General features: G+C 35.0%; 1 protein-coding gene across 25 annotated transcripts in view; it reads right to left on the bottom strand.

Annotated features, from left to right (window-relative positions):
* RBFOX1 (RNA binding fox-1 homolog 1) overlaps positions 1-22,018 on the bottom strand; it is a 1,748,893-nt gene that overhangs the window by 1,257,979 nt on the left and 468,896 nt on the right. The window contains exon 1 of one of the 25 annotated variants that reach the window (XM_069085392.1): positions 16,387-16,551. The exons of the other annotated variants lie outside the window; for them this stretch is intronic. The gene's annotated coding sequence lies outside the window, so the exon portion shown is untranslated. Of the gene's footprint in view, positions 1-16,386; positions 16,552-22,018 lie in introns of those variants that run through there. 25 annotated transcript variants of the gene reach the window in all.

Genomic DNA, 22,018 nt, shown 5'->3' with positions numbered 1-22,018 from the left:
TACTCACCACACTTCTGATTGGTACTTAATTTTCCATCAAGCTCCATACATACATACATACATACATACATATATATGTATAAACAGAGGTATATAAAATGAATATAGTTATGCAGTGCACAAGGAGACATCACATATGCATATGTATCATATCAAAGACATGAAAATATTCATTAATTTATCTTTAAACTGAAGCTAGTGAATAATAATTAGTAAAAGGATACAAGATCTAGAATTAGAAGGGATGTCAGAGAACATTTAATCTAACAACCACATTTGGAAGATTGGGAAACTGAGGCCCAGAGTTTTATTTTTAAGAAAATAGTAAGGAGTGGAGATTGAAATTGAATCTATGTCTTTATTGACATTAAAAATGGTATACACACATATATATATTTTTTCCACTACACAAACCCTCTCCCCTTATTTCTAACTATCATTTTATTATTGAGGACACTACCATCTTCTCAGTTACCCAGTCTTACAAACTAGGTATTTGACCTCTCATGTTCTGATCCCTGATAGCCAATCCATTTCCATGTTTCTCATATGTGGTCCCTCTATCCAATGACAGTACAAACAGCTTAATCAAGTCCTTATCACTCCATGCCAGGATAATTGTAAAAGTCTTCTGCTTCATTTCTCTGGCTCAAGTCTTTCCTCACTCCAGTTAATCCTCTTCTCAGCCCTCAAACTCTTCTTTCTAACACTATTAACACCTGCCCCCAATACACACACACTGACACACACACACACACACACACACACACACACACGCAAACACCCGCAACCATTTAATAAACTGCAATACCTCCATATTAGCTCCAGAAACAATCAACCAAAAATACAATCCTCTGTTTTATTCTTTTAAAGCCACTGTTAACCTGGTACCTTCCTACTTTTCCAGTCTTCTGTGATCCAACAATATGAGCCTCCTTCCTTGCTGCTCTTTGAGCAAGATAGCTGTATCTATACCTATATCCATATCTATATATTCTCTCTCTAATATATATGTATATATATAAACATATCTATATATGTATTTGTGTGTATGTGTGCGTGTGTAATTTATATTTTTGTATTTAGTTGTTTGCTGTCATCTCCCCATTAGTCTGCGAGGGTAGGGACTGTCTTTTACATCATTTTAAAGACTCAGATATCATCCCAGTGCTTGATACATAGTAGGTATTTAATAAATACTTTTTTCTAATTACTAAAGACAATAAAATGCAAACTAGTAACTCCATCTCTTGCTCATTCTAGGCTCATTTAGGATGCTGACCTGTACTCACCACACTTCTGACTGGGGCTTAGTTTTCCATCAAGATTTAAATCCACACTGGTACATTCCCTTTTCTTGTTTTTTAAACATGATTATTTAGAATAAAACAGAAGCATGGGTTAGTATAGAAAACAAAACAAAAACACAAAGAAATGGACAAAACATTTTGCTTTCAAATATTCCCTAAAGACAGCAAACATTTTGTTTTTATGTAAAGGCAAGGTAATGCCAGTCTAAACTGGATGCACCAGTGCCCTTGATCCAAAGCAAACATATTCCCAATAGGGGGGCTATTTAGATGCAAAAAAATCAGACACAGTTGTCAAGGCAAATAGCAGTTTACACACCAGTGTACAGGTTGGCTACATCACATCACATCACATCAGCTTACAGGGTTCCCTGGAGAACTTTTGGTCCTTATGTAGGAATTACGACATATCCTTGGGGGATCATAAAGCACCTCTCACATACCTGTCATTTTGCTAAAAGGGGAAGTGGAATGGTGAGATTCTGTTCTTTAATACCTGAACTTCAACTTCCAGAGACCAGACAGAAACTTAGTTGGGAACAAACTGAAGGAGAAAGAGGTCTTGATCTTCTTTTGAAGAGACTGTTCACTGTCCTAGACTCAGCATTCAACAGCATATGCAATAGGTAATATGAGCCTGAGTAAAATTCTCCATGGTTTTCATGGTTTCCAGAGTGCATGATATGCCTTGAAAAAATCTTTACAGTAATTGTATCTTGGGCCTCCTTAGTCCTCTTTAGCATCCATCCTCCTCTCTCCAGTAGAAACATAGAAGAAAGAGATTAGAAAGTGGTCCATGATGGTAATGATGCTAGCTGACATTGAGACAGTTCTTCAAGGTATGCAATGTTCTTTACATATACTTATTTGATCCTCATAATAACCTCGTGAAATAGGTGCTATTGTTCCTGTTTTACTAGTGAGTAAACAGTGGTTGAGAGAGTATAAGTGACTCATCCAGGTTTACACAGCTAGGTAAATGACTAGACAGGATTTGAACATGGCTTTTCCTGACTCCATTCACCCATCAATTCACAGAGACATCTAGGTACTCTCCTTTATGTGAATGCATGCCCAACAGACATACATGTGGGGAAAATCTCATTTTATTTGAAGCAATGACTTTCCAAAGATTAATACCTAGCAATGTATAAAGAAGGTCTTCTAGAAGTTTTTCAAATCTTGTATCTAAGAAAGCATGCTGAACACTCCAGGGAATAGAACTGGCCTCAGTAGGAATACATTTTCAAGAATTTTCTTAGGTACCCCAAATATCAAATATGAAAAAGAACCTATGGGAAAAAACCCTGGTATGATTTGCCAGTCCCCGTACATGGCACAGAAGATCAAAAGATGTAAAACTCTATTGTAGGGACTGTAGAACAACAGGCCTTAGTGGAGATTTTGATTTCAGTCATGCCTGTACTGAAGGCTAGACGGAAAGTGGTGAGTCCTTAAAAATGCATGGGCATAGTACATTGGGAAAGTTTGGTAATGCTAGCTCAACAGAGGTAGGTGAGTATTTAAAGGCATTAGACTCATGAGTCTTAGACAACCGAGGTCTCTTTATTTTTGTTTTAGTAAGAATAAATAATTCCTATTATAGAAGGAAGAATAAAACTACCCCTAGGCTATAACCATGAGACAGAAGAGCTGAAATGCTAAAATTTAGTTTGTAGGAAGAAAGCGTTGATCAAGACAGGAAGACATCCAAACTGAGAATGGTGGGTAATATTCTGCAACTTCTATCAGAATTCATCCAGTCTGATGTGCTCACCCTTAACCACAGCCTTTTGTTTGTCTCCTTTGTAATCTAAGCAGGTGATAACTTCATTCAGCTGTTAGCAACAAGCCCAGGTATTGATTACCTTTGAATGCCCTAATGACTGGAGACTGGGACACAACCCATAAATGGAGACTTTCGGATTCCAAGTGAAATTATAGTTTGCCCTACAAGATTGCACAATAAATCAGGGAAAAAATCAGCCAACATAGGACTCTGGGGTCACTGAAGTGATGTTGACACATTACAATAATGAGAACTTGAAATACCTCATGCCCTATTGATTTTTAAGCTGAATCATTCCCACTGCAGGAGATTACAAGCCTGTGTCCTGGAATCATGGCCCACACGGGAGATGCTGATGAAAAATACACCCAATCCAACCAAAATGAAAAGCTTTATTTGTACTTATTACAAATCTAATATCACTGTCCCTAGGCAGGGTGATATGTACTTAAACTATAATGAAAAACATTATTTTTTGTTTTAATTAAAATTGCTCATACCTTCTATATACTCAACAATTCTGTACATATACAGTTAAAACCACTCAACAGAAGTCAGGCACAATAGCTGAATTAGCACATGAGGAATTCTTTTTTATTTTTTAAATCCTTTTCTAATTTCAGAGTAGCTTTCAAGTTTCCCGCATCACCATATCATTTTGAAGAATAGAAAATCATGTTCTAACAATCAACTTCTTTTCTAGCCAATGGGGAGAGATGCATTACACTAGCATCTAGCATACAATATAAACAAAGAAATCCTTACAACTCTTCCTTTTTCCTCCAAGTATACTCCACAGTACTGAGAAAACACAGTAGTTGCAGGCCAACTGGTGACATAAGTTAATTACTATCCTGTCACACAATCACAGAATGGTAATAATTTATTTTACTGTTGCATTAACCATAAGCCACTTTTGCCAATGAGAAGGAAAATTCTTTGACGTATCACTGCCTGCCACATATTTCAAAGAAGGAGATGTCAGAACCTAAACTGAGAAATTCAGTTTGAATTTATATTAATGCTTCTATTACTCTGCATGTTCTTTTGGTTACCATTCAGGAGAAGTTATCAACATCACACATCTTCAAAAGCAAATTTCCTATATCCGTTAGTTGATCCAATCATTCTGAAAAACAGTTGAGAATTATTCAAGAAAATCACCAAACCAGTTATACCCCCTTGATTCCATTATTACATGTAAATTCCAAGAAAATTAAAGGAAGAAATACTCCATATAAAACAAAATATTATGAGCAATTTCTTTTATGTGGTAGCAAGGAAACTTGAGACAAAGTATGTACGCATTAATTTGGCCAGTGGCTGAATCAAATGTGGGGTATATGTCCAATACAATTTTATTGAATCACAAGAAATGGTAAATGAAAAATTCTGAGAAATGTGGGAAAACCTATATGAATTGGAGAAGAGAAAAACAAAGAGAAGAGTATACACTGTGATTAAAATAAAAGAATATGGGGGTGGAGGGAGCAGAAGAAACACATTTCCCTTTTCTCTAAAGAGAGTTGGTAGGGGGTTGTATAAGATGCTGCATTTCTATCAGTGGTGATCACGATGTTGACAGATTTTATATAATGACTTTTCTTTGATATGTGGAAAACTTAATATTAGAAGAGGACTATCGGGAAATCACTGCAGCACAGAAAGATGGTAACATCAAAGTTGATTTTTTTTAGAGGAAGAAAAGAGAAACATAACCATCCATGAAGGAAAAACTAAGTGGATGAAGCATGGCTACTGTCCAGATTATGATAACACACAAATCTCATCTTCAAGTATACCAGTGTGGATATACATGTAAGAGTATGTGTGATGGAAAAAAATGGGAATGTGGTATAGCAAATAAAGAGATGGATTTAAAATTGGAAATGCTCTTCTATATAAAGCCTGGGTGACCTTAGGCAAGTCAATTAACTTATTTTTATTACAGGCAATGATCTAAGAATATGTTAAAAAGAAATTTCCTAATATAAAGAGTTTGCTCAAATGGGAGAAAATTCCCTATGCCAGTGAAATTGACCCTTTCTCTACATGTGTGTACATGCACATATATGTATAAAAATAGATGTACATATATACATACACAACACACATATGCTATTCATGTATATATCAAGTAGCTGTTACAAGCAAGGCACCTAGGTGGCAAAGTGAACTGAGTGTTGAACTTTTAGATCAAGAAGACCAAAATTCAAATATTTTCTCAGATTCTTCCTAGTTGAACTTGGGCAAATCATGTAGCCTCTTGGCTTCACTTTTCATATTTGTAAAATGAGAATAATGATAGTCCATATTCAGGATTATTGTATCAAATGACTTTTCTTACGTAAAGTACTTTACAAATCTTAAGGTAATATGTAAATGCTAGCAATGCTGATGAAGATGAAGATCATGGTGATGATGATGTTGATCTTGATGATGATGATGATGACTATAAGACAGAGTCAGAATTAAAGAGAATGAGGATAAATCAGGCCATGCTGCTTTTGGGATATTGTAAAGCAATTTTAATGAATTACCAAATCAATCTAAAACAATGATTCTAGTGATGGTGTTTAGGCATGAAGCATGGAAAATCAATGTCTCTAAAGAATTATAAATGAGTATCTCTCAGGAAAAAAATGGAGAGGTAATCTTGATTGTAAGATACCCATAGCATATTAATAAGGAATTATGAAAAAGAACAGAAGAAAAGGAAACCATGAAAGAAATATAAAACTGAAAAATGTTATGAGTACATAGGCAGTAACCAGAGGATAACAGATGAGTTCCACTGACGTCTTCACCACAAGAGAAAGTAAGGAAGACTTCTTTGACTTGATGTGTGCTCCTTGTTGTGAAATCATGGTAAGACAGAGACCAGAGTAAGCCAGGGTGCATAGACATAGTTAGATATACACTGGTGAAAGAAATATTCGCCTTAATAAGGTCATAGGTTTCTTTGGGCATGACAAAATTGCCAGAATATTTATTGCAATATTTGAGAAAACATCTTCAGACAATGTAAGTATCCACAAACTTTCATCTTCTGGACAGGCAGCAGTCCATAAAGAATGTTCAGTTTCTTTATGTGTTTAATCAGTCTGGAACAGTCTAAATTTACTGTTACCCCCTCAATCATTAAATTTGTTTCTTCAATACTACTGTCGTGACTGTTTTATGCCAATAGTCCTCAAATGTCACTACCATAGCCACATCGGTAAGCGTTACTGGTTCATTAAATTTTTATCAAACTGCAGAATATCCAATCCTCTGCCAGGGTTTTGATCTATTATCCTGGTTCTACCCATCTGGAATTTGGAGCAGCTGTTTTCTAACATTCTTGGTTTCACACTTACATTTGGAATCTATTCATTAAATTACATCTGAGTCTTCACTGTTGATATGCAATCTTAACATTATTATACTTGTTAGTAGAATTCAATGAATACAAAATTGGAGAATGTGAGGCATGTATAGCTTGCACTAAATGACCTCTTTCTTTTCTAATATTTTAATTGCTTCTCCCTTTGACCCCAAAGGAACTCAGCTTCATATCTCCCCTTGAGGGCCAGTATTGTTAACTTCATAGATAAAAAAATAAAAGAACCCTGAGGCATATCAGGCTTTAAGAACTTTTACAGCAAAGCATGGGCATCTGGAACCTCACATTTTTTTTTGACAACTTGTGTAATGCTCAACCCACTTGCCTAAACTAATGCCATTTTTCATGAAGCTTAAATGTATATAGGTAGTAGATATGAACAGCAATGTATAAATTCTACCTACATTTTATAATCTGCATTCTATTTCTATGGGCATTCACATCAGTGACATCTCTTGAGTGTCTTAACATCTTTGGGAATCATATATACATTGATTCATGTAATCTGGAGTCTAGTCAGTAAACATAATTGTTAGAAGAAAGTTGCAGTATCATTTGACAAAGACATATTAATCTATATGTTGATGTCATGAACTAAAATCTCTGGGTTGTATTATCACTTTTAATCTATTGGTACAATTGCAATGTACCTATTTAATGTAAGGCATAAAACAAATGAGAATCAAATGCTGGCTAATCTTTTCAAAATATTTAAAAGTGGGTTGGTATTAAATCTTGACTCTGACACTTATATACCCATGGTATGTTGACCCTGGTCATGCCACTTCAATTCTTTTGGAAGGTCTTGTACTAATTGAGCTCTAATGTGCCTTTCAGGGATAAATCAATCATTATAGGATCAATTACTTGGGAGTAAGGGTAAAAAATATGTGAAGTTTCCAAGGGATGTTGAAGCCAGAGCCATGCTTCCAATCCTCCAGATTCTTACCATCTGTGTTGACAAGCCAGTCCATATTTACAGGGAAAAACTGGAAGAAAGAATGTAACTGCAAATATAAAAGTTGACTACCATGTCCTCTTATTCCCCTGCCCATTCACTAAAAGATATCATATAGTCTTGTATGTCGTTCTTGTTAACATTTCATGGAGTCCTTCCATAAACATACGTTTGTTCTTGTTTTCAATACTTTGTTCTGTCACTGCAACAGATGGCTTTACACTGAAGCATATGAAAATATTAAATACTTTATAAGCCTGTTGGAAATTTGAAATGCCTAGGAATAATGAATAGCTCAATGGCGACTTTAATAGAGCCACAGAAAATTTCATTAGAAATGGCATGCCATATTGAAGGGTTATTATATAGAGAATGAGAGCCATCTATTTCATTTCTCCACTGAGGACAGAGCAAAAGAAAAGGGGTTAATATGGCAGTAAGCTATATTTAAGTTAGACAACAGGCAGAAGCTTTGAGACTGTTGGTTTTAAGACTTGCTTCTCTCAAGTTTAAACAGAATGGGAGTATTCATCTGTCTAATATAGGCAAACAGAGCCTATTTGGAGGTAAAAAAAAAAAAAAGCTCGGTTAAAGTCCAGAAATGTTTTTCCAATCCAGTGTAACTTTTAAGACCATGCTGCTGTAGATTTATTAAGAATGGTATTCTTGGGGTGGCTAAGTGGCTCAGTGAATAGAGCACCAGCCCTGTAGTCAGGAGGACCTGATTTCATATCCAGCCTCAGACATTTAATACTTACTAGCCATGTGACTTTGGGCAAGTCACTTAACCCCAATTGCCCTGCCTTCTCCCCTCCAAAAAGCAAAAAAAACAAAAACAAAAACAAAATAAGAATGGTATTCTCTCTGCTGTCACCTTCTTAGGAACCTCTTTAACAACAACAAAAAATAATTTCATAAAATAACTTTTCTTTTCTATTCAATGGTGCATAACAAAAACTGATTCGTTCTGATTCTTGTATATTTAAATCACACTAAAAATGAAGATCAACACTGTAAAATTCCAAGCATTCTTAAGAAATCGTCACAACCATTGCCTCTCCTAACATACTTTATTATTCTGAGTAGAGCTAGCTGAACCTACCAAGGTATGAAGTTCAGTTCTAGATAAAAATATTTTATCTGCCCTTACAGCAAATTGAAAGGCTGCTTAAGGGGTTTTGTTATTGCAGTGTTTTCATAAATATACGGTAAACATCTTTCACAGTGGGAAATTCAGCACAAAATACAATTTTCATACAAAGCCATTCATGTAGCTTGCAGAGAAAGATGAAATGACCCAGAGATGAATAAAAAATAATAGTCTCCAACTTTTAGCATCACAGATCCCCTAACAGACACATGCAGCTGTGAGGATAAGGATCATGATTTGACTGCACCTCTGGCAAACAAGGAGTCTTTCCTGCACTGTGGAAATTGAGCAATCCTGCCTGGCTAACCCAGTACTATCAATGCTTATCATTGTCATTAGTAGGAATTAGTGGACCTTGCAAGAAAACATACTGACACAAATTATTACCTGGAACAAACAGGAAGTTGAAACAAATTCACCATTGAAACCTGGAAAAGTTTGCTTTTCTCCCCTTTAATTAAAATGTACACACACACACACACACACACGCACGCACGCGCGCACGTACACACTAAATTGATACTGCAATTGGCAGCTTTCTGGATGTGTGACATTCTGCAAGTAACGAACTCTCTGAGTCTCAATTTTGTTGTATAAATGACATGAGTAGTTAAACCAAACGATCTCTGAAGTCCCTTCAACTCTCAAATTCTATGTTTACTAAGAAAATACCCAAATGGGAAGTAAAAGAATCACTAAAGCAAGGGGAAAAAAAAGATTAAAGTACCATTTTCTCTCTGAAATTATTCCCATTTGAAATGTTTGTGATATATCCAATTTTACTCAAACTATGTATGTCATATGAACTTTGAAATGTTTAGCCAAACCAAACATCCTTTTTTAGTTCACCCATAGTTTCTGAACGATTGTAGAGAACACATAAACATCAGGAATACACTCCATGTTCACACCCATTTAAAACAATTATTATGGCTTTGCAACAAAAGCACAAAAATATTTTTAGTATTCATTTTGCCCATAATATCATCAGTATCTATAGGTCAGCCCTTTCTTCAACCAAACCTGCTTCTGGTTAATTAACATTAACACATAAGTGCCATTAGAATACATACCATTCTATTTTTTTGCATCAGCCTTAGCACTTAATGCAATACACTTTAAGCATGATTGATGCTTTAAAATGTTTGTTGGTTTGATTTTCATGGTAAGATGTGGGTATCAAATTAACCAGATAGGAAATTATGTAGAGAGAGCCTTTCAAATGTCCTGGGGAACATTCACTGAAAAGAAATTCATTCTTTTCTCCCTAATCTCTAAGTGGCATATGAAGAATGTTTTAAATAGTGAACTCCACTAGGAGTTAGGAAAAAATTCACCAAAATGATACCATAATAGACATAGGCCTCATGGGGAATATGATAAATTGTAGTTTCTACCCTGTTATATGGCACAGAAGGAACCTTCAAGGCCATCTAGTCTAGCTCCCTCATTTGAGAGATGAGTAAACTGAAGTCCAGGGAAGTTAAATGACTTCCTCAAGATCATACAAGTGGCAGAAGTGGAATCAGGACTTAGGTCCTTTGGCTCAAAAGCTCTTTCCACTAAGCCATATTGCTTCTTCCAAACCTATACAGTTTGAACACACAGACACACAGACATTGACACCAAAGAACAACTGAAATCCAACTACTGATTCATCTTTGAAAACTCCCACTGAACCAAAACCGAGGTGATATGATTTTGCCACAAAGCCCAAATTGATCCATTCCATGGAAAAAGAAAATGATAATATTTCAAATCCATTTATATAGTAGGAGTCAGTTTTGACTCTTAATTCAGCAAAGAGTAGAAGATGCCTGAGGGTGCCATGTTGAGTTGGAATTTTGCCTTTCATTTTCAGTTCCTCACCATAACCATTGGAGGACTTGATATCCAATTCAAATTTCGCTGAGGAATGATCCTGATGTCATCACCTGATAATATAAAGCTCTTCTCCTCACATCTATGGCTCAATTCACAAGAAGGATACAGTATCATTTAATTAAAATACTTGACTCCAGCTCACCGATATCATAGTCAAGTACACTTCAATTGATCATCTCTAAGTAACAAAGGTAAAGAATTAGGATTAGGAAGAGTTATGAGAGATAGCTTGGCATGGGGGGATACTAGTGTGAAGACCATGAGTAATTGAACTTCTCAACAGTCTATCCTACTCTCTTAAGAAAATAAGGAACAGATGAGTTGCTGAGCTTCCTAGATGGTTGTGTCCATGCGAGGATGTCCATGCATTAATAAAATTATGGGACTGAGTTGGGGCAGGGGGGGAATCAAGATGAATATCACTAATATTTTCATCAGAAATATCTATCAACATCATTACCCCTCTATCATCTCACAGAATGCTATTAAGGAACAAAGGCTTTTAAGGAAAATGGGTACCAGAAAACAGTTCTGCTTTCAAAATAAATATGAAAATATTCCATGAATATTTTAACAGTCTACCTTCCAGGTAGTAAGAAACCTTATAACATTTATAAGCTCAGCTTGGGTCAATGGGTGGCTGTGTAGTCCATAACTCACTTTGGGGTGAGTAGACCACTGAGATCACACATTACAATTTAAAGAGACCTGGGAATGCCATAGTTAAGCTTTTTGAAGCACACTCACTCCCTCTGTTTTAGACAAATTCTCTTCTGATGTTTCCAAATTAAAAAATGACTTAAGGATAAACTTGGACTGACTTGGAATTCTAATTTGAACTTTCCCCAATGTAGCCATTTTCTATTAGCTTTTTAAGTCGGAGTGAAATGTGGGAAGTTCATAATTGGTTATATTTTTCCTCTAGTAACTAGAGATATCAGTGATGAACATCACCCCTAAGGCATTTTAAAAAGATCTGCTCTCTGAAAACCCAGGTTCTGGTCCGTCTTACCAATTGTCACTTTAGAATTCAAAATTTTAAAATGAACAAAAAAGAAAAAAGAACCAAAAAATCAGTTTTGTTTACATGAACTTATGAAACTATCCTACAAATCCAAATCCTAATAACAAGAAATCCCCAAACTCTCTTAATATGAGGGCAAAAGAAGGAATGGAAAAAATATCCTTTGAAATAATTTTGCTTCATTCTCTTGGCGATACTGAATCTCACTGTTCTTGGCATTACTATCACAGAAACAAGTTCTATTACCTTAGCACTTGTCTGAGTTATCATTGAGTAAATCAAGGAGAAATAGGGATTTCAATCATGGTAACACATTCCATATTTACAAGAAAAGAGAATTGAAACAAACAGCAGTCAACACTTTAACTCTGTCGAGTTTTGAAATATGGATATTTTGTTCTTTGATCATAATCCTACTCAGAGTACCTACCCCCTTTGAGATCTGAAAGTAAAAGTTTAATAACTGAACCCAATCCTCTTGTCTGGTGCTGCTATCTTATTCTTGATGCCATCAACGCACCATTTGTAGTAGCTGCTAAGGACTTGCAATGTGTATTTCTCTAAATTTGTGTAAATCTTAATTGTCACTGACAAAGTTTGAACATTTCTTTTGAAATCACAAAGTAGGTCTCTATTCACACATATATCCAAATGGACTAGCTATCTAAATGTGGATTCCTTCATTTCATTTTCAGATAAGCTGTTGATTTACTCACAATTAGGGATTTTATTTTAAGCAACAGAGAAATACATCAATGGAAGGATATGCAGGTGCAAAATTTGCATGAACAGAAAAGGAAGGTGGAGGCCCTGCTAAAGTATAGTCCTTAAAGAATCTTTATTTGAAAGCCAACATCCAGAACATACAACATATGTTCTTGCCTGTTTTTTTTTAATCTGACTAAAAGTATCTTAACTCAGTTGAGATGTTCCTGTGAAACTGACTTCAGGAGTGCACAAGCTATAAATGCGTATCTTGTAGGTTAACAGACCATTTATAAAACAGTTTGGAAGATGTAACAAAGCCGACAATAACTGGGATCAAACTCGATGAGACATGGGTTTGAGTAGTAAGCATTTTACATGTAAAGGCCCATCCATAAAACCTGTGAACTTTAGGTAGCTGGACAACAGTGAGGCTAAAACTTCATTTTTTCCCCTTGGTAAATATGAAAAAAAATTAACGTGCCAATAATTCATAGAAATGGAGAAGAATTTCAGAGATGAAACCTACCCTACATATTTACCCTGTGATGACTACTGTTCAAAGAAACTGTACTAGCTTTCTTACTATTAAAAGTTAGCTGAAAGACATGTTCACATTGATCAACATTAGGCAAGTAATCCTTCTTCATCTTTTTTTTTTTATTTCAGTAGAATTAATTAGAACTTACAAAAAAAAAGATTGCATTAGAGCATCAGATTCATGGTGTTTGCATTTGTCTGTATCAGAGTACACCGACTTCATAAGCAAATGCGGAGTAAAGGGTTTTCTGTTACCCTGTATATTTTGCAAGCACCTGACCAGAAAGAACACTTTGAAATCTTTATGGAGCAGGAAAAATGGGAAGCATATTAGTCTAGGCAGTGAAATTGGGCTTTTTGTCATTTTTAATTGCTTGAATTCATAACCCAGTTTTGCTGAATCAAAAACTGGTTGGTACAGCTGACTGCAGCTATTTCTGCCTTCTGGCACTTTAAAAAAGTAACTTTTCACATAAGCAAAAACAAGTATTGGGTGGGGGATAATGGGAGAGGGGAGCCCAATGCTGTAGTATTGATGCAGGAGAATTAGATTTAGTAAATACTCTGCATTAAAAGTTTTACCATTTCTAACAATCGAATTAATTATTAAATGAAATTGGTGTACACATGTCTTTCAATAATGTCTTGAATAATTTTTTTTTAAAAATGGTTTTCAAGAACTACTTTTATTGATCCTATAATTCCAATACATTAAAATGCATAAAGAAAAAAAATTTGCTAATATTATTCATCTCCAGTTTATAAGAGCATATAAAACATTCAAATGTTCCATTTATTCTTATCAGGAAGAAGGGAAGACAAATGAGAAAGGGGGTAAATACTTGCCCCTTTACACGGCAGCAAAAAGCAAATACTATATCCTACTATGAAGTTTTCAAATCTGAAGCAAAATGATGCTCTAAGTTCAAAAGGTTCAGAGAACAAAGACTTTGCTTTCCCATTCTCTAAATTTGACTTTAAAAGATTAAAAAAAAATAAACACCCAAGGCAGAGATTTAACTGCTTAGAAAGGAATTTAATCTGAGTTCTCTAAGGTATAAGCCCATTAAACCAGTGCTCCTGGTCATAATTTTTAAACTTATGTCATACAGGTGTTTTGTAAAATAAATGCTAAAAATTACTTCTTGAGTCAAATGGTTTCATCAATAATTCATGACTTTTCCTTTGCCCAAAGAATGCCAATTCACATGGTCCATTTTTCTGAAATAGCATCTTTCTTCAGTCCAAATCTAATGTAAGAAATTATGATTTGGGGTAAAACTGGGCCACAATTCTCTATTCTACTGTATTCTTGTCATAATACTAACCAGATCTGACCTGTCATTCATTATGTTATAAACAGTCAAGAATGAGTACGCTACAATCAAGTATATATGTGTATATATGTATGTATATATATATATATACTATAGACAAAATGCAGCTCCTCACAAACCAAATGCCCTTTTGTAAAAGTACACAGTTCGCTCATTCCCCCACCATGATGTTCCAGAATTACTCCTGTTTTCATTGTCATTATTTTGATGGGAGAGTGAAAGATTTGAAAATTACTGGTTCATCATTTAAGGTCATATGGAATAATAACAATAACCACTAAATAGAATAATCTGGGAAAAAGAGGAAAAAGCCATAAATCTAGTATCTGTGATAGTTAAATAATAAATGTGCCCATTAATCAATATTCCTTTAGTTAGCTCTCCCAAGTTAAAGGAAGCACAAAATTAGAAAGTGTTAAACTCTAGAACGTACAAGAGAAAAGAAAATATAAACATGGGCAACAAGACCCTTAGAGTCCATTCCACTGTAAGTAAATGTATATAATATTGTGACTTGTCTGAAGTTGTAGGTTGAGAAGAGAAGTCTTCTAAAAGCTGACTGCTCTGTATCATTAGTAAGTAGGTCTTGGTCCACTTTGCACGGTGTGCCTATTTGTCGATTTGATATTTATGTAGCAAAACCTTCATTATGTGAGAAATTTGAAGATTCATTTTTTCTTAGATGTAAGAATGGTGAGATGGAATAATACAAAATAAATCCTTCATATGCGAGCTGAGAATTCAAAATATCAAAGGCCAGGAATAAAAGTCAAGTTCAAATTCCTTTGCATAGCTTAAGCTATTAAAAAGGAAAAAAAAATAGATGTATACAGTATTACATTGTACAATCTTTCAGTGTTCCCATTACCAAGAACAAAACAAAACAAAAAACCTTCCAGATTTTCTCCTTCAGAATCTGCCCAAGAAAGCAATTTCCTCCTCTATAATCTGTGAGCAGTGAAATGCTCTAAAAGGTTAAAAAAAAATCTTCATATAAAGGAAAACAGGATCACTACAAGAATTGACTTAAGAAAATGAGAGGTAAACAAACAGCTGTTGCTGGATTTCCTTTTATTACTTCCTGGAAGAAGAGCCATTCTGTTCAAATTCTATCATTACCCAACTATGAAGAGGAGTTATGAAGTAATCGTATGACATCTTTACAGATATGTTTGCACCCTCCATAAGAGTGTGATCAAACTCTTGAATGCAAAACTTTCAAATCAAGCAAAAAGAACTGGGTTTGAGATGAATTATTTTACCTACAAACTAAACTTAAAACTATCCAATTAAAAGGGAAATTAAGCAATCACATTGGGCTCTCTCACTTTAGTCTTAACCTATAAATGATCAAGAAATGTACTCAGAGTCTGCTAGAGACATTAAAAAAAAGTGACTTAAGTATTTAAGATGCTAATGCAGATATCTCCAAGATAATATCAACCACTAAACTTTTCAGGTTGGAACAATTCCATCCCATTTAGTTGAAATCCACAATGACAGAAATACATAGAAGTCCCTCCCTAAGAAAATTAAGCTGAATCACTAGGTCTAGGGCATTCTGGAAATAAATACTAAACATTCCAGTCAAATGGTGAATTCTTGTGTTGCTCCTTCCCTCTTTATTTGCCTCTTCAATTGATAACTGTCAGATCACTCCATCATCAACAAAGGAAAGATCCTTTCTTCCCATTATCTTATACCCTTTGGACATATTTCTGATGCAATAAAATGGGACATAAGCTAATTTCACACGTGAAAGCATATTCCATAGCCATTCATTTAAATAATTATTACCATGGGAATAAGGTTAAAACAATGACATAAAAAAGATACGTGGGTGTTCACATTGCAAAGCTACTGTTCCCTGTGCATTATATATGTAAAGCTACGTATGTATATACAAATATGTGTATATGTATGTATATACATATATGCTCACACACATATAAATCTATTCAAATATGTCACTTGCAATGAGATGCCTGCTAACTTTTGGGATGTGTGACCAATCTGCCAATCCCTTGAAAGAAACCAGAGACCATTAAGAAATCATTTCTGATATGACTTTTATAATAATTCCTACAAATTCTTATTCATCTCTTAAAATAAAGTTAAATAGCTCTTCTCCGTCTCCAAAGTTCACACTAACTTCCAGGTACAAAGCAGGAACAATTAATCTCACTGCAGCTTGCCAACCCTGAAACATCCCTTCCCTCTCTGTATCCATACCGACAAAATTCATCCACAGACAAGCTTAAGTACAGCCCTCCAGAGAGTTTTCCCCCTTTTAAGGATACCTACCGTAGCCCACTCACAAGCTGGAAACCCATCAGCACACTTCTAATGTTGCTTTAGTTTTCTCGATTTCTTCAGTTTGTCAAATTCCTATTCTAATCACACAGTCAGAAGAAACATACAAACACTAACCTCCTTGCATTAATGTTGGGCAGCCACTGAAGCCAGCTACACAATAACAGCAGCCAAACATGTCAATTTGCACTCTCCTCGCAGCCTCCTCCCCCCTCCCACCCCCTCCAACAGCCCTGTCAGTGGCTTTAATGCCCATGCCTCACATCATTTACAGAGGATGCTTTTTCTCTCTCTCTCTTTCTCCCCCCACTCCCTCTCTTCCTTAAATTGTTTAAAGCCTTCTTCTGCCTTACCTGAAGGGCATCTCCCACGACTGCAATTAGCTGCCAAGATTTCATTGTCGGCTGCAAAGTGCCTCCTGTTTCCTCACCAGGAGAACACAAGAGAACTACGGGCAAACAGCAAACGGCACCCACGTGCTGGCAATATAAATGACCACAGACATCTGTCGTGCTCGCTCGCCGGGCGTTTGCTCCGTTCTGCTTTTCTGCCTGCCTCACAATGCTCGTGTATCAGGTGCTACATGCACCTATAGCTGAGCCCCAGGAAAAAAAAAAAAAGGAAAAGAAAATGAAATAAACACACACGTACACACTCACACAGAGAGACGCGCACACACAAAAGGAAGGCGACAGAAAGGTCTACGGATACAATCACACACAAGCCAAGTTTCAAGGCTGGCTTGGTCTGAGTGAGATAATGCTTTCTAAATTGGATGTGTACATTTTTCCCCCTTAAAGTATCAGATGATATGCAGCGCTATGCTGCATGGTCCCCACCCCCAATCTTTCCAAAGAGCAGTTGCCAGCACAGTGCTGGTCCCGCTATCTCCCTTTCTCTCCCGCACGTGTCCCTTCCTTGTTCTTTCAAGCATTAAATATGTAGCACATGACAGAATAGGGCACCTTGCACAGTCCTCTGAGTCCACACTTGACAACCAATTTTAACTCACGAGAAATGAAATGTCTAAAGGCAGAATGTAAGCACTTCCAATTACTTACGCTACTCCTACATTATTCAAAATGTCTATGGGACAGTATTTATGACTTCCCATACGCTTTTTCATATATATTGATATGAGATGGGAAAGCCATTCTGCTTTATTCCCCAAGAGAGTTTTCATCTGAGTTACAGAACATTTATCCCAAGATTTTTTTAAACTTTATTTTGTAAATAAGGAAGCTGAATAATTATACACAACTTTAGAAATACTTTAAATCATTTTAAGTCAATTAAAAATGTTAGACTCTGTTTATACTGAGAAAACGAAATAGCAATTAGGAGAGAGAACTTTCCTGGTCTTCCTTTAAGAACTAATTGAACTCAAATACTGGATTGGAAGGAATTTTTTTCTTAGAGAAATACAGTTGTAAAAATGTTGAACAGATAAAAATCAAAAAGTAATTGACAGTGACTATCATCAGTTCCAAATATTGATTGAATAATGAATCAGTTCAGGGAGAAATATTCTATTACTTTCCCATGTTAAAGTATTTTGCTTTGCTAGTACAGTGATAAGCTCATTTTCTATTTTTAGTTATTTTACACATTTGATATGAAAAAAATCCAAATATATAAATTTTCTTTTTTTTTTTTTGGTAAAAGAGATAAGTTGCTGCATCAGAATACTAATGAAATATCTGCTAAATTGTTGTGTTATCTTAGACACATCTTTCAAGTCAAAGGAATTGTACTCAACATATTAGCATACTATATAAGTAAGCAGCTTTTAAAAATGATAATGAAGTTTCTTTCAAACATTTTAAAAAATCATTTTTTATATTTCCATGTTTAAAGAAAGCTTTTTATAAAAAAACAATTTGGGGAAAGAGTCAATTCCTTACATAATTGTCATATCTGCAAAGATGAAGAACATGGTTTTCTATGCATTAAATGTGCTTTTAGAATTATATTAGTGCAGTTTGGAAATTTCTCTTTGAGGTTTTCATAAAAGTTCATATTAAGTTCTCAATGTGCTTCTTTCCCCTCAAAGAAATGGTTGGCACTTAAGAAGTACTCTGTCTATATTTATCAAACGTTTCAAAAGTTTTGATGGAGAAATAAAATGGTAGTGGAAGTAGTACCAGTTTTATGAATTAAAATGAATAATAGTTTTAATAATACTTATCATGTCCAAATGACATGTAACAAAATGTTTTCAAAGAGAAATCTAACAAAGATTGAAATCAAGTAGGAACAAACTCAAATCAATATCACAGATGTTTGTCCTGTGTGCTATTGATGTTATATAGAAGATAGCCTTACATCCTAATACTTTTATTTGACTAAAAAACTGACCTTTTTTTTTTTGTGCAATAACCTGGTAGACCTATAAAAGACTAATAGAAGAATATTAATTTGTTCCAGGACCATTTCTAGCTGAACCCCATCAAAAAAGATGATGATGATGATAATGTCTCATTTACATAGTGTTTTAAGGTTTTCAAAATGCTTTATGTACCATATTTTCTATTATTCCTATCCCCGTTTACAGATAAGGAAGCTAAGGCTCCAGGAAATTGCGTTCTGCCCAAGGTCACATGACTGACTAATATGCAAAGCAGGATTGAACCAAGATTTTCCTGACTCTAGGTCTGGTGTTTTCTCCATCGTCCAATGTTGCTTCTTGCATAAACTTATTTAAATAATAAAGTTTCCTACTTCAAACAAGATATGCTCTAAGGTATTCTTTTGTTGTCCTCTGGTCATACCTTGCTGTAGCAATAAGGAAAAATATTCAAATGATCTTGATTTTAAAATTGTGGTTTCCTCCACATTCACTTCCAAGTCAAATGCATACCTCTAGCTTGCCACATGTCTCAAATTATTCTTTAAATGGAATAACAATAGAAAAAAATGAAGTCACTAAAAACAACCATATTCTAAGGTAAAGATGGCCTTCAGTCCCTTCTCCTTTTCTGTCTACAACCTAAACCACACCAAACTATGAATTTAGCCCTGTTGCTCCTATGCATTGCAGCACATATGGACATTTAATTAGGGAGCATGACAACCCTGGCAGATGTTGCTAAACCTGTGTTATTCTTACAAATTGCAATTCTCTTGTGCAAGTGACACACAAAATAGTTAAACCTGTGCATATATTCACCTCAGAGGGGAAATGAATACTCCTACACTACTGTCAAGCTCATCTGTTGCTGTGGAATCTAATGCCATGGCAATAAGGTTTTTTTTTTCTTTTCCATTAAGCAAGCACAACAGAAATAAATGAAGTTCTCAACCAAGGAAGGCTAGAGGTAACTGACATGTGACAAAGGAACCCTATCATGATCATGTCAATCAGTATAGAAACATGGTTTCTCTCATACATCAATTTGTTTCTTTTTTTAGTAGTAGGTGATAAATTCTTTCCCTTCTCACCCCTTCCAATCAAGCTTTAGCTTAAGAATAATAGCTCATAATAATGTAGTGTCTTGTAATATATACATTATTTTCTTTATACAAACCATATTAGGTATACAGTATAAGCATTATTACCCCCACTTCAAAGATAAGAAGCCTGAAGCTCAAGTAAAATAGATTTATTTGTCCAAAGTTATTAACCATTACTGGACTAGGGACTTCAACTTCATTTCTTCTTACATCAACTTCATATTTTTTTTTCAGGCATACCTCAGAGATAGTTTTTTTTTTACTTTGTAACAGCTCGTCTAGGGGGACATTTGCAAGTGGAAGAAGTTGGCAAATGAAAAAGTTGGCATGTCTAACAAATATTTGACTCAGCAAAATTGGAAAAACTGACACTAAAAATGAAGATATTATAGGAGATTCTTCATGGTCATAATTGCAAATGTTATCAATAATAGAATCATAAAATTTTAAAACTAAAAAGCCACCTTAGAGGCCATAAAACACAAATTCCTCATTTTGAAGATGAATCTCCTCCCCAATCCAAGGCCAAGAAAGGTTCAATGACTTGTTTAAGACTACAGAGTTAGTAGTAGCAGAGCTGAGAGCACCAGGGTCAGTGGCTTCCAATTCCTATATTCTTCCCACCAAACCACAGTGCTTAAATAGCCCAAAGTTTAAATAAGTAAAATTCAACGTTCATTTACTTGTGATACAATTTCAGCACCTAAAATTTCAAAACTTGTAAAAACTGAAATACCATTTTTACTTATGCAGTTTGACATAGGTTGAAGGATGTCAGGCATGCCTCGAAAGGCATGATATAGAAAAAAGTACTACAGTATGATTATATGCTTTTTCCTAAAGCTATTTAAAATTTACTTTTTTAAATAAGAGGATAAAACACAATGTATCAGTGTAATAGACTAGGTGAGGAAGAATTAGAAATACTCTAATTAAATAACAACATTTGATCAATCCAAGAATGATTAGAGAAAAAAAAGTCATTCAGAAAATAATGCAAGGGAAAACTGGAAAAGAAAGCAGGCAGAAATTTAATTTAGACTAATATCTTACACCATATACCACAATAAGTTAAAAAATAGATATATGCCATCAATATTAAAAGTCACTTTGTAAATAAAATGGAAGAGAATCAGAACATGCATCTTTCACATCTATGGCTACAAGGAAAGTCAACAAACCAAGCCACAAAAATGATCACAAAAGATAAAACAGATCATTTATAACAAAGAGAGCACATTTCAAGAATGAAACTAATGCAATTAGAATAAGAAGGGAAGTTGCTAATTGGGAAAAGACTCTTTGAATCAGTTATCTCTGCTAAGTCTCTGATATCTAATATATACAGGAACAAATATATAAGACCGAGAGACATTCCATAGGCTCCAAGGACAAGAGGTTTTCAAAAGAATGGAAATTCTTAGCAATCATATTTTTAAAAAATTTCCTAATCACTAATGATATGAGAAATGCAAATCAACTAACTTTAAGGACTCATTTCATACTCCACAATATTAGCAAGGATGACAAAGTATGGCACTAGTGTCGGAGAAGATATAGAAAGACAGCCACATTTGTCCACTGTAGGAGGAGATGCAAATTGGTCCAACTGTACTGAAAAGTAAAGAGAGTTATTTTTAAATGACTAAGATGGCCATACTTGTGGATATAAACATACCAATGAAAGGATGTCGAACACATAAAGGGCCAATTTAAACAAAAGTATTCATAGCAACACTTTTTGTATTAACAGCAAGATAGAAACAAAATGTGGAACAGGATCACAGATAGAGTATGGAAAGGATCTTAGAAATTATGTTCTCCTATTTTTTTACAGCTGAGGAAACTGAGATCAAGAGAACTTTAATGACTTGGCAAGCATCACACAGGGAGAGATAGAGTAAGAGTGCCTAGATTTGAATTTGAAACCTCTAATTGCTCATTGGTCAGGAGGGGCCTAAACAAACTGGTATATGAATGCAATGAAATATTACTATGCAATGAGAATTAATGAAGTATTCAGACATAGAAAGGAAGATTTATATGAATTCATACAAAGAAAAGTAAGCAAAAACAGGAAATGTGTAACTGTGAAAAATAAATGGAAAGGCCTTCCCCCACCAAAAAAAGGATGCTGGGTAATCAGGACAAGATAATTTCCTTACACTCT

This window comes from Petaurus breviceps, unplaced genomic scaffold (genome assembly GCF_028583685.1).
Source record: "Petaurus breviceps papuanus isolate PSGF00001 unplaced genomic scaffold, PetGlider_PUasm1.0 118, whole genome shotgun sequence".
NCBI lineage: Eukaryota > Metazoa > Chordata > Mammalia > Diprotodontia > Petauridae > Petaurus > Petaurus breviceps.
Note: the sequence above shows the minus strand (reverse complement) of the source record. Positions and strands in the feature narration are given on the sequence as shown.